General features: G+C 48.1%; 1 pseudogene; it reads left to right on the forward strand.

Annotated features, from left to right (window-relative positions):
- The first annotated feature begins 680 nt into the window (after positions 1-680).
- On the forward strand, positions 681-2,455 carry LOC123154403 (probable L-gulonolactone oxidase 4; annotated as a pseudogene).
- Positions 2,456-12,319: the final 9,864 nt, after the last annotated feature.

Raw genomic sequence — 12,319 nt, forward strand, 5'->3', positions numbered from 1 at the left:
CCAGACGGCGTACTCCGGGTTGGGCGTGGTGACGATCTCCTTCTTCCCGTCACCGATCTCCTTCTCAGAGAGGAGGGCGGCGTTCGGCTCCTTGATTGAGCCATCGAGGTAGCCCATCATCCCTGCCGCTTTGATATGCGGCAGGACTTGCGCCTTCCACACCAGGAAGTTCTCCCTGGTGAGCTTCTCGGTGATCGTGTGTCCAAGCGATGCGAGGGAAGGGGAGGCCATGGCAACGGGAGCAGAGGAAGAAGACATGACCTAGATGTGTTGGAAGGGTTAGGCTCTGTATACCATGTGGAAATAGAGGCTCAAGCGTATGCCTATCAGCAGGGATGCGTGCGTGTTAATATAGCCACGAAGGGCTGCGAGATTACAAGGCTCACAAGTCTGTTAGGTCACGGATTGATCTCCAAGTCATAGGCTAGGATAAGATGCAATCGCAACAACCTAACAGAAGTACAACATCTACACGCACACATACAATATACGGTTTATAGATATACCGTATGTACATTGTTTAACAAAAACCAAATACTAGCTCACTTTAGTTGTATGTGTTCGACGGACGTATTTAAGGCCTAGCTTCGCCGTTTGCTTGAGTACTGCGATGGAAGCATGAGTAAGGTGGCCAGTCCATTCGCCACTCATTCCACAAATTACAAGACCAAGAGGTAGCAATGGAAGGTGGTACTGGCACTAGCTTGCTCGCGGTTCTCCTCCTGGCGGCAGGGTTCCTGCTCCACGGCGGAAGCTCCAGCCCTCCACCGGAGCCAGTCATCTGCACACGCGGCGGCGGCACCTCCAACTGCACCGTCACCAACACGTACGGGTCCTTTCCGGACCGCACCATCTGCCGCGCGGCCAACGTCGCCTACCCGCGCACCGAGCAGGAGCTCCTCGCCGCCGTGGCGTCCGCCGCGTCCGCCAAGCACAAGGTCAAGGTGGCCACCAGGCACTCGCACAGCCTCCCCAAGCTGGCGTGCCCCGGCGGCCGCGACGGCACCATCATCAGCACGGCGCGGCTGAACCGGACGGTGCGCGTCGACGCCGCGGCGCGGCTCATGACGGTGGAGAGCGGCATGGTCCTCCGGGACCTCATCGAGGCCGCCGGCGCGGCGGGGCTGTCGCTGCCGCACTCGCCCTACTGGCGCGGCCTCACCATCGGGGGCCTCCTGGCGACGGGCGCGCACGGAAGCTCGCTGTGGGGCAAGGGGAGCGCCGTGCACGAGTACGTGGTCGGAATGAGGATCGTGACACCGGCGCCGGCGAGCCAGGGGTTCGCCGTCGTGAGGGAGCTCGGCGCCGATCACCCGGCCCGGCCCTGGACGCGGCCATGGTCTCCCTCGGGGTCCTCGGCGTCGTGTCCCAGGTCACCCTGGCGATGCAGCCGCTGTTCAAGCGTTCGGTGACGTTCGTGAAGCGCGGCGACGCCGACTTGCCACCGCAGGTGGCCGCGTGGGGCCGCCTCCACGAGTTCGGCGACATGACGTGGCTTCCGCAGGAGGGCCAGGTCCTGTACCGGCAGGACGACCGCGTCGACGTCTCGTCGCCGGGAGACGGGCTCAACGATCTGCTCTTCTTCCGGTCCAGTCCCACGCGCGGGCTCGTCGCCGCCAGAGCCGCCGAGGAGCGGCTGCAGGAGAACGGCACCGACGCCGCCCGGTGCGCGGCGGTGCGTACCGACGTGGCGGCCGCCGAGCGGCAGGGATACGGCTACACCAACGACGGCGTGTCCTTCACGGGGTACCCGGTGGTGGGGTACCAGCACCGCATCCAGACGTTCGGGTCGTGCATCGACAGCCCGGAGGACGGCCTCCGCTCCGCCTGCGCGTGGGACCCGCGCGTCCGAGGCCCCTTCTTCTACAACTCCGCCTTCAGCGTCGCGCTGTCCAGGGCGCCGGCGTTCGTCGCCGACATGCAGCGGCTCCGGGACCTCGACCCGGGCGCGCTCTGCGCCGGCCTCGACGGCAGGGTGGGCGTGCTCATTCGCTACGTCAGGGCGTCCTCGGCCTGCCTCGGCAAGGCGGATGACTCGGTCGACTTCGACCTGATCTACTACAGGAGCCGCTCCGCCGGCGGCAAGCCACGCGCGCACGCCGACGTGGTGGACGAGATCGAGCAGATGGCGCTGCGGAAGTACGGCGGCCTCCCGCACTGGGGCAAGAACCGCAACTCCGCCTTCGACGGCGCCATCGCCAGGTACCCGAAGGCCGGCGAGTTCCTCAGGGTGAAGGAGAAGTACGACCCCGACGGGCTGTTCTCCAGCGAGTGGAGCGACCAGGTGCTCGGGGTCAATGGTGGGAGCCCAAGCATCGTCGGGAAGCGTTGCGCCATCGAAGGGCTCTGCGTCTGCTCCGACGACTCACACTGCGCGCCGGAGCAGGGGTACTTCTGCCGGCCAGGGAAGGTGTACACAGAGGCCAGGGTTTGCTCCTTTTTACGCGCACAGTGACGGGCTGTTCTCCACCGAAATGAATATCCGTGGCACGCGATGCAAACATCTACAGATAGGAGTTACTCTTTGTGAGAATAAAATGAACCAATCACACATGATTGCAATAGCTTTGTGGGGATTATCTTCTTTGAAATGGTATCTTGACAACTCTTTCCTGAGATCATCTGCTACTTAATTATTTGTTGCAACAGAGTGGTTCAACCACTCGGATTAAAGTGGTCTCCTACAAATGAAATGATTGAGATTTCAGAGGCAATTCTGCACATCCCATAGCTCCATATAAGTTGTTACTTTGCCAATGTTGTAGCACGTACAATACAATAGCAGTTTACTACCTTGTATGATTTTCAGCAAGTATGAACAGATGGAGAGGCCTTAAATCATATAATTAGCAACATTATCAACTACATGTAGAGAATAACAATGTTTCTCAATGTATATGACTAAAGGGTAAAGGGGCATGACATAGTATTAAGTTTCAAATATCATTTTTGGTGGTTTTATCCTTCGTAATCCCACGCAAAAAAAAGTTTGCTGGTTTCAACATCTGCGAGGTGAGACCCTTCCCTGTTTCAACATGGTATTAGGCCTTGTTTGGTTTCCTCGAATCCCCCGGGATCCCCGTCTATTCCCTGGGGAGGGAACGCACGGGCCAAATCGGATCCGGGTAGGACACCGACGCATTTGGCTGTGACCCCCGTCAGGGTGTGTCAGCCCTATTCCCATCATTTCCCTGGGCGTCAAATCCACACCTCCCGACGGCAGGCTGGAAACCCACGACTCTCTCGCGACCGAGCATCTCTCTGGTGACCTCCTCCGCTTACCTCGCGACGTATCCCGCCTTCCTCCGGCGTGACCACACCCCTCTGCCGTCGGACTCAGCCTCATCATGAGAGATGTCTGGAATTTGCTTCCTAATTTCAAATTGTTTTGGTGGCAGGTGTTCGTCCCCCTTAGCCAAATGGGGCAGAAAGTTCTCCCGTGGTGGGCAGGGGGGATCCCATGTGTTCGTGAAATTGCCCCCTAGGGGTTTCTCGCCCTGGATTTTCCTTACATTACTACCAAACAAAGCTTGACGGAGGGGAAATACCCCGTGTATTTCTATGCTTCGAGGAAATCACACCCGTGTTTTTCTTACCCTAGAGTTTCTCTCCCTAGCTACCAAATGAGGCCTTAGAGGCCAGCGACGGCGGGGCCTGAATGGAAGAGAAAGTGGCAGACCTAGGTGGCGGCTGATGTCTACTACACAACCTTCTTCTTGTAGACGTTGTTGGGCCTGCAAGTGCACAGGTTTGAAGGACAGTAGCAAATTTTCCTCAAGTGGATGACCTAAGGTTTATCAATCCGTCGGAGGCGTAGGATGAAGATGGTCTCTCTCAAGCAACCCTGCAACCAAATAACAAAGAGTCTCTTGTGTCCCCAACACACCCAATACAATGGTAAATTCTATAGGTGCACTAGTTCGGCGAAGAGATGGTGAAACAAGTGGTATATGGATAGTAGATAAAGGTATTTGTAATCTGAAATAATAAAAACAGCAAGGTAACGAATGATAAAAGTGAGCGTAAACGGTATTGCAATGATGGTAAACAAGGCCTAGGGTTCATACTTTCACTAGTGCAAGTCCTCTCAACAATACTAACATAATTGGATCACATAACTATCCCTCAACATGCAAAAAATGAAGGAAATATGCCCTAGAGGCAATAATAAAGTTATTATTTATTTCTTTATATCATGATAAAAGTTTATTATTCATGCTAGAATTGTATTAACCGGAAACATAATACATGTGTGAATACATAGACAAACAGAGTGTCACTAGTATGCCTCTACTTGACTAGCTCGTTAATCAAAGATGGTTATGTTTCCTAACCATGGACAAAGAGTTGTTATTTGATTAACGGGATCACATCATTAGTTGAATGATCTGATTGACATGACCCATTCCATTAGCTTAGCACCCGATCGTTTAGTATGTTGCTATTGCTTTCTTCATGACTTATACATGTTCCTATGACTATGAGATTATGCAACTCCTGTTTGTCAGAGGAACACTTTGTGTGCTACCAAACGTCACAACGTAACTGGGTGATTATAAAGGAGCTCTACAGGTGTCTCCAAAGGTACATGTTGGGTTGGCGTATTTCGAGATTAGGATTTGTCACTCCGATTGTCGGAGAGGTATCTCTGGGCCCTCTCGGTAATGCACATCACTTAAGCCTTGCAAGCATTGCAACTAATGAGTTAGTTGCGGGATGATGTATTACAGAACGAGTAAAGAGACTTGCCGGTAACGAGATTGAACTAGGTATATGATACCGACGATCGAATCTCGGGCAAGTAACATACCGATGACAAAGGGAACAACGTATGTTGTTATGCGGTCTGACCGATAAAAGATCTTCGTAGAATATGTAGGAGCCAATATGAGCATCCAGGTTCCGCTATTGGTTATTGACCGGAGACGTGTCTCGGTCATGTCTACATTGTTCTCGAACCCGTAGGGTCCGCACGCTTAAGGTTACGATGACATTTATATTATGAGTTTATGCATTTTGATGTACCGAAGGTTGTTCGGAGTCCCGGATGTGCTCACGGACATGACGAGGAGTCACGAAATGGTCGACACATAAAGATTGATATATTGGAAACCTATGTTTGGATATCGGAAGTGTTCCGGGTGAAATCGGGATTTTACCGGAGTACTGGGAGGTTACCGGAACCCCCCGGGAGGTATATGGGCCTTAGTGGGCCTTAGTGGAAGAGAGGAGAGGTGGCCAGAGATGGGCCGCGCGCCCCTCACCCCCTTGGTCCGAATTGGACAAGGAGAGGGGGTCGGCCTCCCTTCCTCCTCTCTCTCCTCTTCCCCCCCTCCATGAATCCTATTCCAACTAGGAAAGGGGGGAGTCCTACTCCCAGAAGGAGTAGGACTCCTCCTGGCGCGCCACACCTTGGCCGGCCGGCCCCCCTCCCTTGAACCTTTATATACGGAGGCAGGGGCACCCCTAGAGACACAAGTTGATCCACGTGATCATATTCTTAGCCATGTGCGGTGCCCCCTTCCACCATAGTCCTTGATAATATTGTAGCGGTGCTTAGGCGAAGCCCTGCGACGGTAGTACATCAAGATCGTCACCACGCCGTCGTGCTGACGGAACTCTTCCCCGACACTTTGCTGGATCGGAGTCCGAGGATCGTCATCGAGCTGAACGTGTGCTAGAACTCGGAGGTGCCGTAGTTTCGGTGCTTGATCGGTCGGGCCGTGGAGACGTACGACTACATCAACCAAACGCTTCCGTTGTCGATCTACAAGGGTACGTAGATCATACTCTCCCCTCTCGTTGCTATGCATCACCACGATCTTGCGTGAGCGTAGGAAATTTTTTGAAATTACTGCGAAACCCAACAGTGGCATCCGAGCCTAGGTTTTATATGTTGATGTTATATGCACGAGTAGAACACAAGTGAGTTGTGGGCGATATAAGTCATACTGCTTACCAGCATGTCATACTTTGGTTCGGCGGTATTGTTGGACGAAGCGGCCCGGACCGACATTACGCGTATGCTTACGCGAGACCGGTTCTCCCGACGTGCTTTGCACATAGGTGGCTTGCGGGTGACAGTTTCTCCAAATTTAGTTGAACCGAGTGTGGCTACGCCCGGTCCTTGCGAAGGTTAAAACAGCACCAACTTGACAAACTATCGTTGTGGTTTTGATGCGTAGGTAAGATTGGTTCTTGCTTAAGCCCGTAGCAGCCACGTAAAACATGCAACAACAAAGTAGAGGACGTCTAACTTGTTTTTGCAGGGCATGTTGTGATGTGATATGGTCAAGACATGATGCTAAATTTTATTGTATGAGATGATCATGTTTTGTAACCGAGTTATCGGCAACTGGCAGGAGCCATATGGTTGTCTCTTTATTGTATGCAATGCAATCGCGCTGTAATGCTTTACTTTATCACTAAGCGGTAGCGATAGTCGTGGAAGCATAAGATTGGTGAGATGACAATGATGCTACGATGGAGATCAAGGTGTCGCGCCGGTGATGATGGTGATCATGACGGTGCTTCGGAGATGGAGATCACAAGCACAAGATGATGATGGCCATATCATATCACTTATATTGATTGCATGTGATGTTTATCTTTTATGCATCTTATCTTGCTTTGATTGACAGTAGCATTATAAGATGATCTCTCACTAAATTATCAAGAAGTGTTCTCCCTGAGTATGCACCGTTGTGAAAGTTCTTCGTGCTGAGACACCACATGATGATCGGGTGTGATAGGCTCTACGTTCAAATACAACGGGTGCAAAACAGTTGCACACGCGGAATACTCAGGTTATACTTGACGAGCCAAGCATATATAGATATGGCCTCGGAACACGGAGACCGAAAGGTCGAGCGTGAATCATATAGTAGATATAATCAACATAGTGATGTTCACCAATGAAACTACTCCATCTCACGTGATGATCGGAGATGGTTTAGTTGATTTGGATCACGTAATCACTTAGATGATTTGAGGGATGTCTATCTAAGTGGGAGTTCTTTAAGTAATATGATTAAATGAACCTAAATTTATCATGAACTTAGTACCTGATAGTATCTTGCTTGTTTATGTATGATTGTAGATAAATGGCCCATGCTGTTGTTCCGTTGAATTTTAATGCGTTCCTTGAGAAAGCAAAGTTGAAAGATGATGGTAGCAATTACACGGACTGGGTCCGTAACTTGAGGATTATCCTCATTGCTGCACAGAAGAATTACATCCTGGAAGCACCGCTGGGTGCCAGGCCTGCTGCTGGAGCAACACCAGATGTTGTGAACGTCTGGCAGAGCAAAGCTGATGACTACTCGATAGTTCAGTGTGCCATGCTTTACGACTTAGAACCGGGACTTCAACGACGTTTTGAACGTCATGGAGCATATGAGATGTTTCAGGAGTTGAAGTTAATATTTCAAGCAAATGCCCGGATTGAGAGATATGAAGTCTCCAATAAGTTTTATAGCTGCAAAATGGAGGAGAACAGTTCTGTTTGTGAGCATATACTCAAAATGTCTGGGTATAATAATCACTTGATTCAAATGGGAGTTAATCTTCCAGATGATTTCGTCATTGACAGAATTCTCCAATCACTGCCACCAAGCTACAAGAGCTTCGTGATGAACTATAATATGCAAGGGATGAATAAGACTATTCCCGAGCTCTTCGCAATGCTGAAAGCTGCGGAGGTAGAAATCAAAAAGGAGCATCAAGTGTTGATGGTCAACAAGACCACTAGTTTCAAGAAAAAGGGCAAAGGGAAGAAGAAGGGGAACTTCAAGAAGAACAACAAGCAAGTTGCTACTCAAGAGAAGAAACCCAAGTCTGGACCTAAGCCTGAAACTGAGTGCTTCTACTGCAAGCAGACTGATCACTGGAAGCGGAACTGCCCTAAGTATTTGGCGGATAAGAAGGATGGCAAGGTGAACAAAGGTATATGTGATATACATGTTATTGATGTGTACCTTACTAATGCTCGCAGTAGCACCTGGGTATTTGATACTGGTTCTGTTGCTAATATTTGCAACTCGAAACAGGGACTACGGATTAAGCGAAGATTGGCTAAGGACGCGGTGACGATGCGCGTGGGAAACGGTTCCAAAGTCGATGTGATCGTGGTCGACACGCTACCTCTACATCTACCTTCAGGATTAATATTAGACCTAAATAATTGTTATTTGGTGCCAGCGTTAAGCATGAACATTATATCTGGATCTTGTTTGATGCGAGACGGTTATTCATTTAAATCAGAGAATAATGGTTGTTCTATTTATATGAGTAATATCTTTTATGGTCATGCACCCCTGAAGAGTGGTCTATTCTTATTGAATCTCGATAGTAGTAACACACATATTCATAATGTTGAAACCAAAAGATGCAGAGTTGATAATGATAGTGCAACTTATTTGTGGCACTGCCGTTTAGGTCATATCGGTGTAAAGCGCGTGAAGAAACTCCATACTGATGGACTTTTTGAGCCACTTGATTATGAATCACTTGGTACTTGCGAACCGTGCCTCATGGGCAAGATGACTAAAACGCCGTTCTCCGGTACTATGGAGAGAGCAACAAATTTGTTGGAAATCATACATACAGATGTATGTGGTCCGATGAATATTGAGGCTCGTGGCGGATATCGTTATTTTCTCACCTTCACAGATGATTTAAGCAGATATGGGTATATCTACTTAATGAAACATAAGTCTGAAACGTCTGAAAAGTTCAAAGAATTTCAGAGTGAAGTTGAAAATCATCGTAACAAGAAAATAAAGTTTCTACGATCTGATCGTGGAGGAGAATATTTGAGTTACGAGTTTGGTGTACATTTGAAACAATGCGGAATAGTTTCGCAACTCACGCCACCCGGAACACCACAGCGTAATGGTGTGTCCGAACGTCGTAATCGTACTTTACTAGATATGGTGTGATCTATGATGTCTCTTACTGATTTACCGCTATCGTTTTGGGGTTATGCTTTGGAGACGGCCGCATTCACGTTAAATAGGGCACCATCAAAATCCGTTGAGATGACGCCTTATAAACTATGGTTTGGCAAGAAACCAAAGTTGTCGTTTCTGAAAGTTTGGGGCTGCGATGCTTATGTGAAAAAGCTTCAACCTGATAAGCTCGAACCCAAATCGGAGAAATGTGTCTTCATAGGATATCCAAAGGAGACTATTGGATACACCTTCTATCACAGATCCGAAGGCAAGACTTTTGTTGCTAAGTTTGGAAACTTTCTGGAGAAGGAGTTTCTCTCGAAAGAAGTGAGTGGGAGGAAAGTAGAACTTGACGAGGTAACTGTACCTGCTCCCTTATTGGAAAGTAGTGCATCACAGAAAACTGTTTCTGTGACACCTACACCAATTAGTGAGGAAGCTAATGATAATGATCATGAAACTTCAGAACAAGATACTACTGAACCTCGTAGATCAACCAGAGTGAGATCCGCTCCAGAGTGGTACGGTAATCCTATTCTGGAAGTCATGCTACTAGATCATGATGAACCTACGAACTATGAAGAAGCGATGGTGAGCCCAGATTCCGCAAAATGGCTTGAAGCCATGAAATCTGAGATGGGATCCATGTATGAGAACAAAGTATGGACTTTGGTTGACTTGCCCAATGATCGGCAAGCAATTGAGAATAAATGGATCTTCAAGAAGAAGACTGACGCCGACGGTAATATTACTGTCTACAAAGCTCGACTTGTCACAAAAGGGTTTCTCCAAGTTCAAGGGATTGACTACGATGAGACCTTCTCACCTGTAGCGATGCTTAAGTCTGTCCGAATCATGTTAGCAATTGCCGCATTTTATGATTATGAAATTTGGCAAATGGATGTCAAAACTGCATTCCTGAATGGATTTCTGGAAGAAGAGTTGTATATGATGCAACCGGAAGGTTTTGTCGATCCAAAGGGAGCTAACAAAGTGTGCAAGCTCCAGCGATCCATTTATGGACTGGTGCAAGCCTCTCGGAGTTGGAATAAACGCTTTGATAGTGTGATCAAAGCATTTGGTTTTATACAGACTTTTGGAGAAGCCTGTATTTACAAGAAAGTGAGTGGAAGCTCTGTAGCATTTCTGATATTATATGTGGATGACATATTACTTATTGGAAATGATACTGAATTTATGGATAGCACAAATGGATACTTGAATAAGAGTTTTTCAATGAAAGACCTCGGTGAAGCTGCTTACATATTAGGCATAAAGATCTATTGAGATAGATCAAGACGTTTAATTGGACTTTCACAAAGCACATACCTTGACAAGATTTTGAAGAAGTTCAAAATGGATCAAGCAAAGAAAGGGTTCTTGCCTGTGTTACAAGGTGTGAAGTTGAGTCGGACTCAATGCCCGACCACTGCAGAAGATAGAGAGAAGATGAAAGATGTTCCCTATGCTTCAGCCATAGGCTCTATCATGTATGCAATGCCGTGTACCAGACCTGATGTGTGCCTTGCTATAAGTCTAGCAGGGAGGTACCAAACTAATCCAGGAGTGGATCACTAGACAGCGGTCAAGAACATCCTGAAGTACCTGAAAAGGACTAAGGATATGTTTCTCGTATATGGAGGTGACAAAGAGCTCATCGTAAACGGTTACGTTGATGCGAGCTTTGACACTGATCCGGACAATTCTAAATCGCAAACCGGATATGTGTTTACATTAAACGGTGGAGTTGTCAGTTGGTGCAGTTCTAAACAGAGCGTCGTGGCGGGATCTACGTGCGAAGCGGAATACATAGCTGCTTCGGAAGCAGCGAATGAAGGAGTCTGGATGAAGGAGTTCATATCCGATCTAGGTGTCATACCTAGTGCATCGGGTCCAATGAAAATCTTTTCTGACAATACTGGTGCAATTGCCTTGGCGAAGGAATCCAGATTTCACAAGAGAACCAAGCACATCAAGAGACGCTTCAATTCCATCCGGGATCTAGTCCAGGTGGGAGACATAGAGATTTGCAAGATACATACGGATCTGAATGTTGCAGACCCGTTGACTAAGCCTCTTCCACAAGCAAAACATGATCATCACCAAGGCTCCATGGGTGTTAGAATCATTACTGTGTAATCTAGATTATTGACTCTAGTGCAAGTGGGAGACTGAAGGAAATATGCCCTAGAGGCAATAGTAAAGTTATTATTTATTTCCTTAGATCATGATAAAAGTTTATTATTCATGCTAGAATTGTATTAACCGGAAACATAATACATGTGTGAATACATAGATAAACAGAGTGTCACTAGTATGCCTCTACTTGACTAGCTCGTTAATCAAAGATGGTTATGTTTCCTAACCATGGACAAAGAGTTGTTATTGGATTAACGGGATCACATCATTAGTTGAATGATCTGATTGACATGACCCATTCCATTAGCTTAGCACCCGATCGTTTAGTATGTTGCTATTGCTTTCTTCATGACTTATACATGTTCCTATGACTATGAGATTATGCAACTCCCGTTTGCCAGAGGAACACTTTGTGTGCTACCAAACGTCACAACGTAACTGGGTGATTATAAAGGAGCTCTACAGGTGTCTCCAAAGGTACATGTTGGGTTGGCGTATTTCGAGATTAGGATTTGTCACTCCGATTGTCGGAGAGGTATCTCTGGGCCCTCTCGGTAATGCACATCACTTAAGCCTTGAAAGCATTGCAACTAATGAGTTAGTTGCGGGATGATGTATTACAGAACGAGTAAAGAGACTTGCCGGTAACGAGATTGAACTAGGTATAGGATACCGACGAACGAATCTCGGGCAAGTAACATACCGATGACAAAGGGAACAACGTATTTTTTTATGCGGTCTGACCGATAAAAGATCTTCATAGAATATGTAGGAGCCAATATGAGCATCCAGGTTCCGCTATTGGTTATTGACCGGAGACGTGTCTCGGTCATGTCTACATTGTTCTCGAACCCGTAGGGTCCGCACGCTTAAGGTTACGATGACAGTTATATTATGAGTTTATGCATTTTGATGTACCGAAGGTTGTTCAGAGTCCCGGATGTGATCACGGACATGACGAGGAGTCTCGAAATGCTCGAGACATAAAGATTGATATATTGGAAACCTATGTTTGGATATCGAAAGTGTTCCGGGTGAAATCGGGATTTTACCGGAGTACCGGGAGGTTACCGGACCCCCCCGGGAGGTATATGGGCCTTAGTGGGCCTTAGTGGAAGAGAGGAGAGGTGGCCAGAGATGGGCCACGTGCCCCTCCCCCCTTGGTCCGAATTGGACAAGGAGAGGGGGCCGGCCCCCCTTCCTCCTCTCTCTCCTCTTCCCGCCCCCCC

Source organism: Triticum aestivum, chromosome 1A, assembly GCF_018294505.1.
Source record: "Triticum aestivum cultivar Chinese Spring chromosome 1A, IWGSC CS RefSeq v2.1, whole genome shotgun sequence".
Lineage (NCBI taxonomy): Eukaryota > Viridiplantae > Streptophyta > Magnoliopsida > Poales > Poaceae > Triticum > Triticum aestivum.